Source organism: Alligator mississippiensis, chromosome 14 (genome assembly GCF_030867095.1).
Source record: "Alligator mississippiensis isolate rAllMis1 chromosome 14, rAllMis1, whole genome shotgun sequence".
Lineage (NCBI taxonomy): Eukaryota > Metazoa > Chordata > Crocodylia > Alligatoridae > Alligator > Alligator mississippiensis.
The window spans coordinates 40,609,606-40,625,313 of record NC_081837.1 but is presented as its reverse complement, the minus strand read 5'-3'; positions in this window follow the sequence as shown (position 1 = coordinate 40,625,313).

Here is a 15,708-nt window from a genome sequence, read left to right as displayed (position 1 = left end):
AGACTTTCCTACTCCTCCTCTTCATCAGCTTCTTCTGACTCAGTTCAATAATCCCTAGATCTTTTCTGCACATGGTCCCTGCTCCGTCTTCGGTCAGCTGTCCCATGCGGCTCTGCATCATGAATTCTTTTCTCTGCTTCTGCTCTTTGGACAGGAGCAGGTGTTGCCTCCTTTGAGCCTTGTTCCAGTACTTCCCAGTCTTCAGCTCGCTCAGGGCATCGTCATCGGTGGTCATCCCACTGCGCTCCTCCATGATCCTCAGGGCTCTGTCCTTCAGCAGTTGACTCTTATGCTGTTTCTTTAGCAGTGGCTTGCTCCTTTCATTTGGCACCCTCCGCGTGCGCCCAGCATCTCCTGGGTTGCTCTCTGTGCCTTTGCTGCATTGCCCTGGAGGTGCTGATGACCTGGGTTGGTCGCTTAGGCACTCTACAGCTACCTTTTCCTGCACGAGGTTCATGTAGCTCATGTAACGGCGAGCATGATGTGGAATTGCAAGTGTTTTGGGGCCACTGGCAAAGCTTGTTGGTGGAAGGGAAGTGTCTTCTGTTTCCGTCTGTCTTTGTGCTGATTTCCTCGCGTCTCCGTTCACAGAGTCTCTTGGGCAGAGTTCAGCTCTGCGGTTCACCTCTTTCTTTGTATTCGCGGTGCTGTCTCCAGCCAGTGGGAGGCATTCTGGAGAAGATGGGCTCGAGGGGCGCTTGACAAGCCATTGCTCGCGCTGTCTGCATTGCTCGGAGCCCTCCTCTTGGACTTCTGAAGCTCTTTGGTCTCTATGGAGAGCCTTATAAAACTGATATTGGTTGCACTTTCCTTCCAGGATTTCTTGAAACTTCCTGAACTCCTCTGGGTTTACGCCGCAGAAACTGGAATCGCTTGACTCCTCGTTGGATAACAAATCCTCTGTAGCTGGTCCACTTCTTTCAATTGTGTCAACAGCAAAATGGCCTGGGCCGGACCCCTTTGGGGCAGCGGGGTCTTCTGCTTCCACACTGGGTCCCGAATGCTTATCCAGCTGGGTGCTGCCATCAGTGTAGCAGACTCCGCTGTCCCAGTCCTGGTGGAGCAGAAGCATCTGCTCATTTTGTTTCTGGCTTTCCTCCCCTTCGCTTTCTGTCTGCAAATGAACGCACAAATAGGTTTTAATTGTACTTAATGCAATTTTCCTTTATAGCCGAGCACGAGTCCCTCAGCCATCTATCAAATGTGGAAAACGCAGCACTCAATAATTACTGCAGATGAATTGCAATGCATTGTGCACTTCACAGGCGACGGAAGATTTCCTTGTCTAATGGATTGCATCAAGGAGAGTTAATGGTGTGAGTAGGGAGAGACAGGATCAAGGGAGTCTCCAGGCTAATTATACATTTATTTGCTTCCTCGCATGTTTCCATAGACTTTCCCTTGTTTCTGTTTTAATTTTTTCCTCTAATTAAGCAGAACTTTGTTGAACACTGGGGAGATGCTCAGAAGTACTTTCTTTTAAAATGCCATTTACTTTGGACGCTCCTGTTTCCATGAGGAATTGCATTGCGTTGCACCGTAGATCTGTTCAAATCCCAGCCTTCCACCCAGCTCTGCCAACGCACTTTGCTGCAACACTCTTTCAGATCCGGCTCTGCACCGACTGCACAGAGGCGCACTCTGGCTTGAACTAAGGTGAATGGGGTAATTGGATTTCCTTTGTACCAAAAGCCAGGGGTGAGCAGAGCCCCCACTAATGCCTGATACACCCCTCCCTCCCCGTCTGCTCTCCCCACACGTGCTATATGTAGGCATGTGCTTACCCAGCTCAGACAGACGCTATCGTGATCTTCTGGGATGGTGTAACAGCTGCTGAAACTCAGCTCCTTTTGGTGAATGAGGGCTAGTGCCTGAAAGAGGCCAATAAAATGTCACAGTGCTAAACGTGGGGAAGCAGAATGGGCTCCGTACAAGGCTGAGATCATTGGGAAATATTTTCAGAGCCTGGTGGCTGTTGCATGCTTCTTTCCCAAATCAAATTCGACTTAGCCTGGCACCTATGAGCCCCAGTCGTGGACCCAGCACCCTCTTATGCTCTCCACCCTCCCTGCACCAAGGTACATGCCAGACGGGAGCGAGCTCTACCTCATAATCCGGCTCTTCTTTCTCCACGCGACGGGAGGTGGGTAGCAGGCAGTCAGATTCGCTGCCATCATTGCAGTCCTGGGGCAGCAAGTAACTGCGATAGGAGCTGTGTGGAGGGGACAAAAGACAAAGATACCGGCCCGCTGGGCGAATGCACGTGGTCCATAAATGCCTTTGAATGGTCACGCTGAGGTAGCATTAGGTCTTGCTCTTAGGGTGCGTCTAGCTCTAGCCCAAAGTGAAAGGGCAGCTGATGCAGTGGCTGAAGCTAATGGTGGTGAAGTCACCGATTAGGAACTGGCGCAAGCAGCGTATACAGAGAGTCCGGACTGTCAATACCTGCGATTTACACTTCACAGCGTGTAGGCTGTGGGCAAACCAGCACCGGCTTTATTAAGCACAGTAGGATTCACAGGAGAAAATAGTGGTTGCTGGGTTATTGATAAATGCGGGGCTAAACAGCGTGGGAGCATCCCTTTTGTCACGTGTGCTGCTTGCTGGTTTGCAATCGTAGACTACGGCAGCGGTGGACCCAGCTAATCTCGCAGCCCAGCCAGGACAGCAGCAATGCCGGAGTTCACAAAACCTGCGTGGGCTTGGGCATCCTGCAGCAGGTTATATCTACATATATAAGTTTTTGGGTCTGTTCCCACAATGAGCATGTCTAGCTCCTGTTGGCACTTTGGGAGCGAACCCAGCAAACTGTGCATACCTGTCCAGGTAGAAATCGAAGCACGAGGGGATGCAGTGCCCCCTGTTTGGGCACGGCTTATCCCACCAGCTGGCCTCAGTCTGGGTCGTAGCATCAGATGTCTGGGGAGGTTTGCAGGGCGGTTTCTCTCTCCGCGCTTCCAGCGTGACCTGTTCCTCGGCACTCTGAAGTATTTCCAGTGCCTCCCGCAGGCTGACAGTGGAGATATCCTGTCCATTGACCTGGGGGAAGGGTGGAGAGTTAGAGAATGAAAGATTAAATGTTTCCCTCCTGCCCAAAACTCTGCAGATAAAACTCATACCCAGTTAACTTGTCTCCCCGGCTATTACCATTTGCTGGCTCCTGTTACTGCTGTGAGAGCCATCAAAGTATGTCCCTTGCTAGAGGCCCAAAAACCCATTACGCTCCAAGAAAAAGTTGCACTGCAGAGATGCTGAATGCAGCGGATCCTGAAATGCTTCTGCGATCACCGTGGAATTGTCATTACAGTAAAATAAGGCCTTGCTTGCTTATAGTCTTACACTCATGAACTGAGATTGGTGTGGGCATTCGCATTTTGGTTTGCTTGGCTTCTTTCCATGCACACGTTCCTCACGGGCTCATGTGGCAGAGCAGTTTTAAGCAGAGTTAAGCTGCCTTTTGCTTCTTGTTTAGGATCACAACTTGAGCGAAGGAGCACAGCTGTATGCATGCACAAGTCCTTAGATTCTTATTTCTCACCTCCGCTTGAGGTCCCCAGCAAGGCAATGTGCCCCATCCACAGCTCCTAAGGAACAGCAGCCTCACCGGGGATGCGTGCTTACTCAGGCTTCGGACTCATAGGGAGTTTGCCTGATTGCATTTATCTAATCCAGCGCTCTGCTGTGAACTGGCTTCTTTGATGCAGCATGTCCCAAGGATGTAGGAGGCATCCACCCCCCACCTTTTTCCCCCCTTTTTGCAACAAGAAAGCAAATCTATAATGAGAACCGATGGAAAGGAGCTTTGTAATTCAGGTGCCCTCTTTCGAGGCTCCAGGGGAGGAGGCTAGTGCCAGCAGTGCCTCTGCGTGTTCTTGAGTTTTCATAACCCAACAGGGAGTCAGGAAGAGTCCCGCTGTGGTCATATCTGGGACCAGCTGCAGAATTCCCCGCTGTGCCCAAGGACTCTCCAAAGAGCAGAGACAGATGCGTGCTCTGGTAGGAAGCAAACAGTTAAGCTAGCAAAGAATGACTGCCCATCTGGATGGGTCTCCCTACACTTTGTAATGTAAATGCAGAGCTTATATACTGTGGCGATGGGAGCTTTAGAAATGCAGAGAGGTTGCACCTAGGGGACCTGGCCAAGCCATTGTACCATTCTCAAATGGAGGAGATTGGGGTGGAGATAGAAAGGCAAAGTGCCTATAGCAATTAAGGGCTGCAACTGCTGTGAAAAGTTGGTGTTTACCCCTATTTCAATGCTAGGGAAACTGATGCCAAGGCCAATACTTTCCAAAAGGTGCCCATTAACTGAGACGTAGGCGCACCGTGATTCTGACTCATGGTGGGGTGCAAGGGGGGGACAAAGGTTCACCTTGACCAACCGGCGTTGAAAACAATGCTTGGTCTTTCTACACTTTGCCCTCTAAAACCTGCCACTCAGAATAAGCGGGTCAGCAGACTTGCTGAGAAAGGGTAGGACTTGGGTGGTGCAGGGGGACATCATTTGGAAGACAGGATCTTCAAGGAGGCCAATAGCAGGGGTTACAGTTTTGGGGGATTCTGGCTCCATCCCTGCCTTTGCTCATCCCCGTTTTGCCAGTGTCCTGGTGGCAGTTAATGTCCATTCCTCTGAGTAAGCCACCCCAGATCCAACTGCTTGTACTACAAGAAAAAATGCCTTTTTTTTTGTTGCTTGTAACCTACAGCGGGGCACCTCTGTTCCTCCTCCCCCCAGCCCTGGCCGTTGCTGCCTGTCTCTGATTTCACATGCAGGGGCAGAGCTGTGACGGGGGCTCAAACTGGATGGAGTAAATTGCTGCTTATGAAAGCTTATGCAGCTATGTCTCTGATAGAGTTAGGCTATAAGGTGCAAAACTACTCTGCCTTCTGCCTAACTTCAGATAAACCCGGCTAACTATCTCAGCCTGAACCCAGCTCTGTTATGTGGACTCTGCAGGAGGCTCTTTGCAGTTGCTACCAAAGGCCCTGATCATTAGGAAATGATTAGCTTGCCCTTTTCCAAATTAGCCATATTGCATGTGGGAAGAAGTTCAATTTGCTAATGACATTACTGCAAACACGAGGTCATTACAGAGCTGGGGAACAGAGGCAGCTGTTGCAATCACTGGTGCCTGTTGAAGCTCATTTAAATTGAAAAGCTGGATTGCCTTAACTGTGGGCACGTGGATGAGGGAGCGAACCACTGTGGCTCAATACGGTCTCTGTCTCCTGAACACGGAGCTTTCTCAGGTCAGCTTGGACCCCTCTCTGCTGGATGTTATGGTATTTCATTCATCTACATCAAAGAACAGATGACATCAAATTTGTGGCTATTTGCATTTTATAGTTGTCTGTATCCTGTATGGGATAACTGTTCAGAACTTGCCCAGGCACAATTCTGATTTTCTGATCCTAAAAGCAGAAGGCTGTCCATTATAGGGTGTGTGACACACTCGTGAACAATTAGGGTCCCCCCGGGAGAGGGCAATGATGTGTGCTCACACGTGCACAACAGCTCACAGACCCACTTTGTAGGCCCTTATTTATCTTCTGTGCAACAAAGTGGGTATTTTGCACTGTTACTTGGCTTGTGTCGGCTCCCTTGAAAAGCCAACTCCAGCCAGTATGAACTATCAGATCAGGGAAAAAATTTCTTGGGTATACTTGGGACTGTTGGGTAGAGCAACTGGCCTTTTCACTTGCTTCTGCAGCTGCAGAAAGACACGGAGCTTACAAAGGACTGCGACGTGTGTGTCCTTTTCTCCTCAAAGCACCCAACTTTTTTTTTTTTCTACAAGCAAAATATCTGCCCCACTCTCCCAACCCCATTCCCTTTGCCTCAGCCTGATCCTTATTCTGAATAAAAGAGGTGGCTGAAGTTATACAGAGCTAGCAATTTGGCACTTTCCTTTAAGGCCAGTAGAACACGCTTGCTGTTATATGCCGCTTTGTGCCATCCGTATATATTAAAGCCTTTTACAAGATGTAGATGCATCTGATCCTATAAACACTAGCCCTACCAAAAGATAATTAGGTGGGCATCATGAGTTCATGGACAGCTTGGGGGACTGACTGTAAGTCTCTAACCTATAGAGCTTCCATGGATTTCAGGGAGCTGGGAAATAAGTGTGGAATATGCTCTTCACTGCTTAGAAGTCCATATGAATCATTGCAAGGTTAGTTGCCTAAGGTACTAACTTATCCTGAGTGAATAAGCTCAGAACTGCTCAACTCTGGGCCAAAATGTGCTGTCTTGCTAATGCCCATTATTCTGTTGTCTAGTTGGTAGGAGTTTGTGCTTTTGGAGATGCATGTTCTCTCTCAGGGACAGCAGAAAAAGATAAGGTTGACCAGATGGGTGAGATGTGGAAACAGGGAAATCAGCGGGGACAATAGCATCTAATGTACATTAGAATTTCTTTTTGAGAGATCGGATGCAGGGGCTGGCGGGGTGCGACTGTCGGATAAGCAGGATGCTCAGTATTGGATCTGGGCTGATGGGAACCTGGGGTAGAGCCTACACAGCAAGACTACCTGGGACTGCTAATAATTGTAGTATTTGCCAGCGCTTTCCTCTTCACTTTTCCCAGGAAATACGAAGCAGCTTGCTGAGTTTTTTTTAAATGGAAACTTTTATGTATTAATTGGCTTTTCCATATTATTATTTCTACTCCGTGCCTATCTTGGGAATAATCGGTTTATAGTTTATAACTGGGGAAAGGCTTGCACAGAAAGCGCCGTAAGTGCTAGGTATGATCAGTTTATTTATCTAGTTGGTCTTAAATATTGTAAGATGGCATCATGAATTTAGCGCTGTTGCCTTTATTCTCAGCAGGAGAATTTTTGTTCATTCTGTATTAAAATATTCAGATTTTCGAAAGAGCACAGCTTGCATATAGGCCCCAACACAAATGGGCAGATGTTCAAATGCCAGAGCTCTGAGTCCTTTTGAGAACCAAAGGCAGACAAGTTTCTTTGGATAAATTTGATATCTTCATTAGACCAACTAAAATCTTTGCTGGTACCTTCAGTGATCCAGTACCTTTGACAACCGAAGGTACTGGATCACTGGAAACCCAGCCCCAAGCCGTCTTGAATCGCTAACTTCGCGTAACAACAAAACCCACAAATGGGTATAACGTGACGTTTTTAGGACATAACCCAGATGATGTTTCTAGGATGTTATTCCACCACAGTTCTGCAAAATGCAAGCATTGCTATGCAATATGCACCCTGGTGCCTACACAGATAACCTTTCATCACGGTAGCGTAAGAGTGAAACGACATGGCCGTGAACAGTTCATAAATTGGCTGGAAACGAATACCGACTGATATCGAGCTTGTGGCACATATTATAATGTATCCAATTCCTGAATTCTTTCCACAGGTGGAAAGTGCGATTGACCCTCCTCCCTTTAGATAGGCCTTGATCTCCCAATAATGAGCTTTTCTCCCTTTCTTCTGCTAATTGAGCGTCTGCCACCCTTGAGATTTTCTCCCAGCCCCTCCTTTCTGCTGTGTTTCCCTATGCCTGCTTGGCTTCCTGGGATCAGACCTGATGAAAAATGTCTTGCTTGTCTAACTCTATCCCCATAGTTGATTCAATAAAAGAAAACTCCCTAAGAAATTCTCGCTTATTATTATGGACACCAGCGGCTCATCCCTTTTCCTACCTGCCATCTCTTTCAGCCTAAGTGGTGGAAACCGACTTGGCTGAGCTAAGAGGAAGGCGTCCCTCGTGCAGGTAGCAGTCTGTACTCTCTCTTGCACATCTTGGCTATAACACTTTACTCGCATAGAAGCAGAAGGTAGTTTACTCATACCTTAATTTGGTCCCAACATGAGAAGAGAAAAATCATGTCCAATCGCTCCCTTTTTTCCCAGGCTTTCTTTTCAGCCCCTGGAGAACGTAGTTGCCTCTGTTGATCTTTCAGGCCCAATTCAGATTCTCTGGCTCTCTCTGTCCCAAACTTACGAGCTCAGTCAAATGAGCAACCGTCTTCCTCTTTCTCGGCGTCCCTTGCATTTAAAAAGGCTGCACATGTTTATGTTTCCAGTGGGAGAGGGGCCTTTCCTTACTGCCCTTTGGCCAATCCCAGGGCTAGTCTGGTTAAGCCTGTTTGCTCATTGTGGAGACTGGCGGCCTCTACTTAATGCTTTTTCAATGTGGGGTTTATTTTGCTCCCTGCATCCAGCTGTGTGCATGTGGGAGGAGAGACAGGACACCAGGAGATGGTCAGTCTGTCCCCTTTCCATGCCCATTTGAACAAAGTGAATCAACAGTTGTGTAGGAAGTGATTAACTAAATCTCTGTGCTAATATCCAGACTCTGCCACCCAGTCTTTAGGGATCTAAAAAGCAATGTCCATTGTAGTGTCCACAGCAAACATTACAGGATTAGAAGAAAAAAAACCCCAGTAGCCAACCAGATTAACATCTGGAAACAGGAAATCCTCTAAATTGTCCTCAAAGAATTCAATAGTTGGATTTTTTTTCCAGGCAGAGTACGAACCATGGCTACATACATTGCATGGCTATGAAGAAACCACCGCCTGATGCTTGACCTCCATTGACCAAGTACTGAAGGCGTTTGCTTGAACCACCTGCTTTCTCATATTGGAGTGACTATATTATTACGTTTCGATTATTGCCTTCAGAAGGAAGTGCCGAACCTGCTAAAAAAGAAAAGTAACTTGACCTTTGCACTGAAAAATTCTGCCGTTTCACAAGAGTTTGGCTAACCATTTTTACCATAGGATCTTCCATCACTGGTTACACACTGTGCCAGGACCATACATACGGAAATGTCGCAACAAAGGCTGCCTTTCTGGTATTTTACCCAAAGTCTCCCTAGAGAATGCTTGTTTTAAGTTATGCACGTAATCCCAGGTGCCTGCTTCAGTGAGGTCTAGAAACACTAGAATATTTTTGCATCTTTGTGGTGCTCTCCATGGTCTAACATTTGAAATCTGGTGTGCATTAGCGGCTTCTCACAAATTGTATTCAAAGTGGACATTACCATTCCTGTTTCATGGACAGAGGAAGCGACTTGCACAGGGTCACAGAGGGTGCTACGTCTGTGGCAGAAGCAGTAGAGACTGGGGATTTCTAGGATTTCTAGTTTGCAGTCTTGTGCATTAACTACCAAGCAGTGTTTCTTCTTCAGTCAGCTTTGAACTTTCAGAGGTTTGCTCATCATTAGTAGAAGAGCAGCTTGTCTGGAAACGAAGCTCTAGACGTTAGAACTGGAATTTTTTCTCCCTTAGCTAATGCAGAATTGCTCCCTTCCCTAAACTCTCTCTGGGGCTATGTCCAGAGTCTGCTATCCATGCAGCTGGACTTCCCCAGAGGCTTATGGAGCCTGTTAAAGCTGAGCTGAGTTTGCAGTGAGCCAGGTAAAGTCATGGACTCTGGCAACTGAGTAAAATGTGACAGGTTTCCTTGAGCTTTGGACCTCATCCTCTAGTTATCAGCAGGGATCCTGGTTTTCTCTGATTTAAAAAAAAAAAAAAGATCCCCACTTTATTAATGAAACACCACTAATATATAGTATTTTATTTATATACATACATAAATACATAATAAGCAAGAATTTCTTATATATAAATAAAATAAATTCTCACTTATTATTTATGTATGCATATATATATACATATATATGCATACATAAATAAGTGAGAATTTATTATATATAATTAGTGGTGTTTCATTTTAAGCATGGGAAACTGTGGATTTGGGGTTACTTCTCTTTAAACCAAAAATGGGGATTTTTTTTAAATCAGAAAACCAGGATCCTTGGTTATCAGAGAGAATAAATGCTGTCTGCTGAAGCTGAATTCCTCTTTAGATCAGAAACTTGGTTATCACCAGTATTGTTTCACGAGCAGGCAGAACTACAGCGTCAGCCCATGGAAATGGAGCTTCTGATTCTTGACTGTCGCCTGCTGCTCCTCTTAATGATGCCTTCTTCACCTTTACAAAACCCCTTTATAGTGTAAACTACAGTTTACATCAGCCTGGTTAATGGGCCTCGCCAGTTAATAGCCAAGCCCTGGGGTCACCACAAACAGGAGGCAGGAAACAATAGGACGAGGGGGCAGTGTCTTCAAAATGAGCCGGAGCTCTCCTCTGCATGCCTTCTTGGGAGGTCATTTTTGAGGTCTTTGCTTTGCAAGCAGCATCTGGGGCTGCCAATGCAGCACTTAGGGGCCAGGATTGTGAGAGAGAGGATTGTAAGAACAGTTTGGCGACCAAATGTACCTTTTGGCTTAACCTGTTTTTAATTGTAGCTGCCGTGAGTGGAGGGAGCAGCCGCTGTCGTTGTATTTGATCTCCAGGCGTGGGTGATTGAGCCAGCTCGTAGATGCCCTTTCTCTGCCTCTCCCATTGGAAGTACCAGCTGGAACGAGGACAGCAGCCCTCAGTTCACTGGAGTGCTGGTACATGTTGCTTTAACAAGTGCACACAGCTAGGCTGAATTTGGCCAGGAGCACTGGCATCATGACAAACTGTATCTCCCATTCCCAAATGCTCTGGCATCCCTTATCCTGCATCACGTTTATTGCGTATTGTCTGGTGCTATCTACTTTTATTAGGAGCTACATGCAGCCAGGCACATAAACTGCCCAATGCACTTCCACTTCCACAGGCATTTTAAAGATTAGCAAACAAAGTGTGACCTGACCTCATGGTGTTTAAAGAGTCTTCACACAACACGGGTATCTGGAAAGTTGTGGCTCCATGTTGTCCTGCCTGGTGTCCCTCCCCGTCTTGTTTTTCGTGGGGTTCTCCAACTCCTGCTTTGCATTTCGCTGGGTCCTTTTGCTCCTGCCATTTTGAGCTTCTGATTTTCCTCTGATAGTTAAACTGTCCTTGTTGGGGAAATTATACTACTATAATAATCGTAATCTCTCAGCACCACAGCTTCATTGGTGTATTTATTCTCACAACAGCCCTGTGAGGTAGGGGAGTGCCGTTATCTTCATTTTATTGATGATGGAACAAAGGGGCTAAATCAAGGGCTTAAGGTCCCACAAAGAAACGGAGACGGAGCAGGGCTCTGGACGATGCCCTAACTACTGGATCATCCATCCTGTCTATGGGAGGAAACTCTTTGATTGTGGGTGTTGTGAGTTTGTTACGGATAGAAAAAGAATACATGCAACCCACTTCTTTCTGCCATTACTCCAAAGGGAATGGAGGCCTTACCATAAATACCTGAAAAAGTCCCAGGGTGACTCCTGACAGACAGCAGAGCTCTGGAAATGTTGCTGTCTGAGATGAGAGAGAAGTTATCAGTCCTGGCTGGCAGCGGCCACTCCACAGTATGATGAGTTTGGTGTTTGCCCACTCAGATCAATGAATGAAATATTGAAGCTTTAGGTTAGCCAGGTAATCACTCAATGCACAGAGGTGATAGAGAGCAGCAAGCAAGCGAGGCCCAGAGAGGTTGGCGTACGTCACCTGCCTGTCAGTGCCTCTGCAACAGAAACGCACTTACTTTGTCTGCCTGTTTGAGAGGCAGCAGGGAGAAAAGAAATCTCACTGCCATTGTCCAGACCCCCTGAAGGGGATCATCTGGCAGCTGGGGCATGCAGCTGGGGCCTCAAAAGAAGTGATTTGGATGAAATGACAGTCTCATCAGTGCCCAGTTCTGGACTCATTTGCTCAGAGCACCATTAATTTGCTGTCAGTTTTCTGTCGCTTTTTGTGCTGGAGAAGCACTTTGGTCCCCTCACTTATTTTAGGCTTTTGCAGTATGTGACAAGCAGCCTTGGAAAAGGACCGTTTTCATGCAAAAGGATGCTTTGATAACCACGCTAATGAGGCAGTTGTAGCTGGTGAACAGAAGATGGAAGCAGATTTCCTCTGAAGTGATTCTTCTTTTCAGGGTGCAAAGCAGGGTAGCATATGCCTGTAGGATTGTAAAGCATTTTGAGATCAGTCGGGATGAAGGGAAGCTGCGTGCATGAAGGCCAGAACGGTCCATTCTGACCTTTAAATTCTATCTGCACAACCCAAGCCAGATAATTTCAACCGGCAATTCCTGCAGTGGGAGGAATCGTAGTTTCTTATTATATAAGTGAACTCTCGAGAGCTCAGGAACCTGTGGCTGTACTAGAGGATTTCTGTTTTGAAAGGCATCCAGATATTGATTTAATGTTTCCAAGTGATGATGAATGTACTGCTTCCCTCAGCAGCTTGATCTGGAGGTCCATTCCCTTCCCTGCTATTAATTGTATATTATTTCCAATTTGAATTTTCTAACTGCAGCTTCCGGCAATGGGAATGCTAGTGGAATACGCAATGAGACGCCTCCAACCAGGCCCTCGAACCCCGCCAGCCCTTGCCCTCAGGGCAGTGAACATGCTTCTGAACAGTCCCTCTTCACTCCTCACCTCTGCTTTGCAATAGGATTAGGGATTCCTTTGCCCTAATTGAATTTCCTTTTGGTGAGGGGAGCACAGCTGCTGTGTTTGTGTTAGCCTTTGTAATCGGCGGCCGCAGAAAGAGCATGGTGGGGCTGTCCTAGCAAACTTATTTTGCAAATCCCAGAGTAGACTTGGACCCCATAGAGATAATGACACCCTTTTCCTTTCCCACTTCATTACAGAGGCAAATGGGATAAGCAGAAATCGTAAGGAATGTCCAACCTCTACTGCAGGGGCGGGCAATTATTTCGGGTGGAGGGCCGCTTGCTGAGTTTTGGCAAGCCCTCGAGGGCCGGGGCGGATAAATATAAATTTCTTACGTGTTTTAGGGGTCCCGCGGGCCTAAGAGAATGGCCCGGTGGGCTGCATCCGGCCCGCGGGCTGCGTTTTGCCCACCCCTGCTCTAGCAGGTTGTTGGTTGCAGCCATGCTGGTCTTAGGACGTAACCTCTAGTGCGGTTTTTGATCTCAATTAGGTGCCAGAGGGGTAACTGCATGATTGAGACAGGAGACTGTTGAACCCCTGTAAGGAGGAGGGGCCAGCACAGCTCTGTGAATGCCATTTTCATCTTCATTTGTATACAGTTTTCAAGGAAAGAATCCTTCATGGGATAGCATATCGGGGACTCATTAGTACACACAGCCTGAAACATCCATTCGCTCCGTTGTGGGTGATAGCGGTGTGCGGGAGTGAATGGCCAAGCGGCGGTGGGCTCCTGTCTACAGCAAGGGAAGGTCGGGTATGTTGCTGGCTGCCGTGGGGTTCACGTTTGTCCCTTGCTAGAGAGCAGAAGGGCGTGTTGGCCACGCTTCGGTCCTCCAAAAAGCTGCCAGGCACATTGTGCCGTGCGTTTTTCTCGTGATCGCTCCCCTCGGAGGCAGCCTGTGTTGAAACAAAACAAATGTCTTTTTCTGGGCAGCGGACGAGCCAGAGGATACTCACTTTCCCTTCCACGGAGAAACAAAAATAATCAGTAGGCTAGTAAAAATGCCTCCCCGGAGAGCAATAGGCTCGCCAAACAACAGCTGAGGCTGTGTAAATGATGATGGATTCGAGCTACATGGAGCTTTCCTGTCTCCCCAGCACGGCAGGTGGCCTGCTGCTTTATCATGGAGTTATTTGTGTCCGTTTCCTTCCAGGGTTGGGGTGTAGGGGCGAGTGACATTAAAGCTGTCAAGATCACCCCGTCTCCCCAGGACTGGATTAGAGAGTCCGTTAACACCATGACTAATCCTGCAGCTGGAGCCTACCCAAGCTCTAGAGGTGGCTAATTGAATTGAATAGCTTTGGGTGGGCCTGAGCTGAGAAGTTTGGGTCCAGATCTGAAGGTCTGGTTGGGTCCCGTTTCTATTGACTGAGCCTATATAAAGCAGAGATGGCTGCATTGAGGTCAGGGACCAGCATCCAAATTGTTCTCTGATTCTGCACAGGGGAAGGCAAGTGGGCAGGCAGGCCTCCCCTTCTGCCCAGATCTGCCTCCAGTTTGGGGCAGTTTAAAAGAGTTTGCAGAGTTGCATGCAGTATCTGGCACTTTATCAGGCTCACGTCCCAAATGACCCGTAGCCGGATTCAAGTCGGGTGGAAGTAGCGGTCCCGTTCACTGTGCAGATTTTTCTGCCCCTTTGCCAGTCCCCTAAACGAGCCGTTCTTGAATCTTTAGCTGTGTTTAAAGCTGCGCATAAATCCTGCAGACACCAGGGGTTGTCGAAAGTCTCTGAAGGTCTTTATTTATGAACTGCGTGCTGCTGTCGGCAATAAATAACTTTAATCACAGTAAATACAGTAAGTTTACAAGGTTTCCTTTTTAGTTTTCTTAAAAAAATAGTGTACAACAAATTATCAAGAAGAAAACTGCCCCCGTCCCTGTCCGTTGAAATCAGATTAAAATATTCACAGCAGAGGGTTTATACGGATGAAGGGGTAGCATCGCAGGTTTTGTGCAGAGGAGATTTGGGCTCTTGAGTGATTCGTTGAGAGCGATGCCTGTATCATTCAAATGATTCGTTGGGCCAACCTCCCTCCGATACAAGGGCCCAGAAGGTTTGTTTCTGCTCTTTTGGAAATTGGAGGTTCTCTGGCTTTCCACCTAGGTAGTTGCTGCAGAATTTAGCCCAGTGGATATAATAAAAAACACAATATTTGTTGGTGAAAATCCGATAGCATCAGGTGGAAGATGATGGCATATTAAATATCAACACATCACAACTGGGTAGTTTTTTTGTGGTACTCCTCACGTGTCCCTTATGCCTCGCAATACCTGAGCGAGGCAAGTACGGTTACTGATGAGTAAGTCAGGCCCAGCAAATGCAAGAAACTGTCCTCAGGGAGCCAGAAGCAGTGCTGGGAACGGTACCTTGGCAAGTCCTGCCTCCAAGTCCCATAACCTAATCCCTGAACCACACAGCTGTGCCAATTAAGCAGGGAGGATTCCTAATGAGGCAGGAAATTGGTTTCTACTGTAATGCAAAGGTGCAAGTCTAAGCCATTCATTCACCGGGTTTGAAGCCCAGGTTTTCTCCCCCGGCTTTGAGCACCTTTCCCTTTAACTCCACCTTGACAGAGCAGTAGGCAGGTTTTTTTCCTTTGTCACACCCTCTCCCTTGGATCCCTTCCTCTCCCCTTTGGGTGGCTTTGGCCCAGCTACGGGGGCAGTATTGCGAGTTTGGATTGGTGTGCGTGTGAATCACGTGTTACCTAAAATCCCGGTTAACTAACACACGGTAAAATCCCAGTGTGGACCAAGCATAACTGGCTGCCATGTGCTGAAGTTACATACGTCCTGCCCACACTTGACTTTTCACCAGGTGTTACCTGACCGTCCCTGCAGCCGCTGAGCCTGAAAGTGGCCCTTTCCCCATGCCAGTGTGCCAACAGGCCATTTTTCTTCCTGCACGTCCTGCTTCTCACCTTCACCCATGAGGTGTCAATGGTATGTCATCCTGCTTCTCTGTGGGTCTTTACACCCTCCTGCAGCCTTTCCTGCTGTGCTGCTTCTGAGGCCCAACACCGAACAAAAATCCTCAAGACAATCAAAACTCATAGTTAGCAGAAGCTGACTGAAAAGTCCATTTGCAGCAACTGTGAGGCTCGCTCTGTCTCCGTCATAGTCAAAGGGGTGACTGCAGTTTGCGTGTGCATACTTGAGCTAGCTTTAAACCACCTGGGTTGGCTAGTGATAGCAATGTAGCCTGGCAGCGTGAAGCCAAGTCCTGGCTAACTGCCCTAATAGTTCCCCAGGGTCATGGTCAGGCTTTGCAGCCTCTGCTGAACGTGGTGC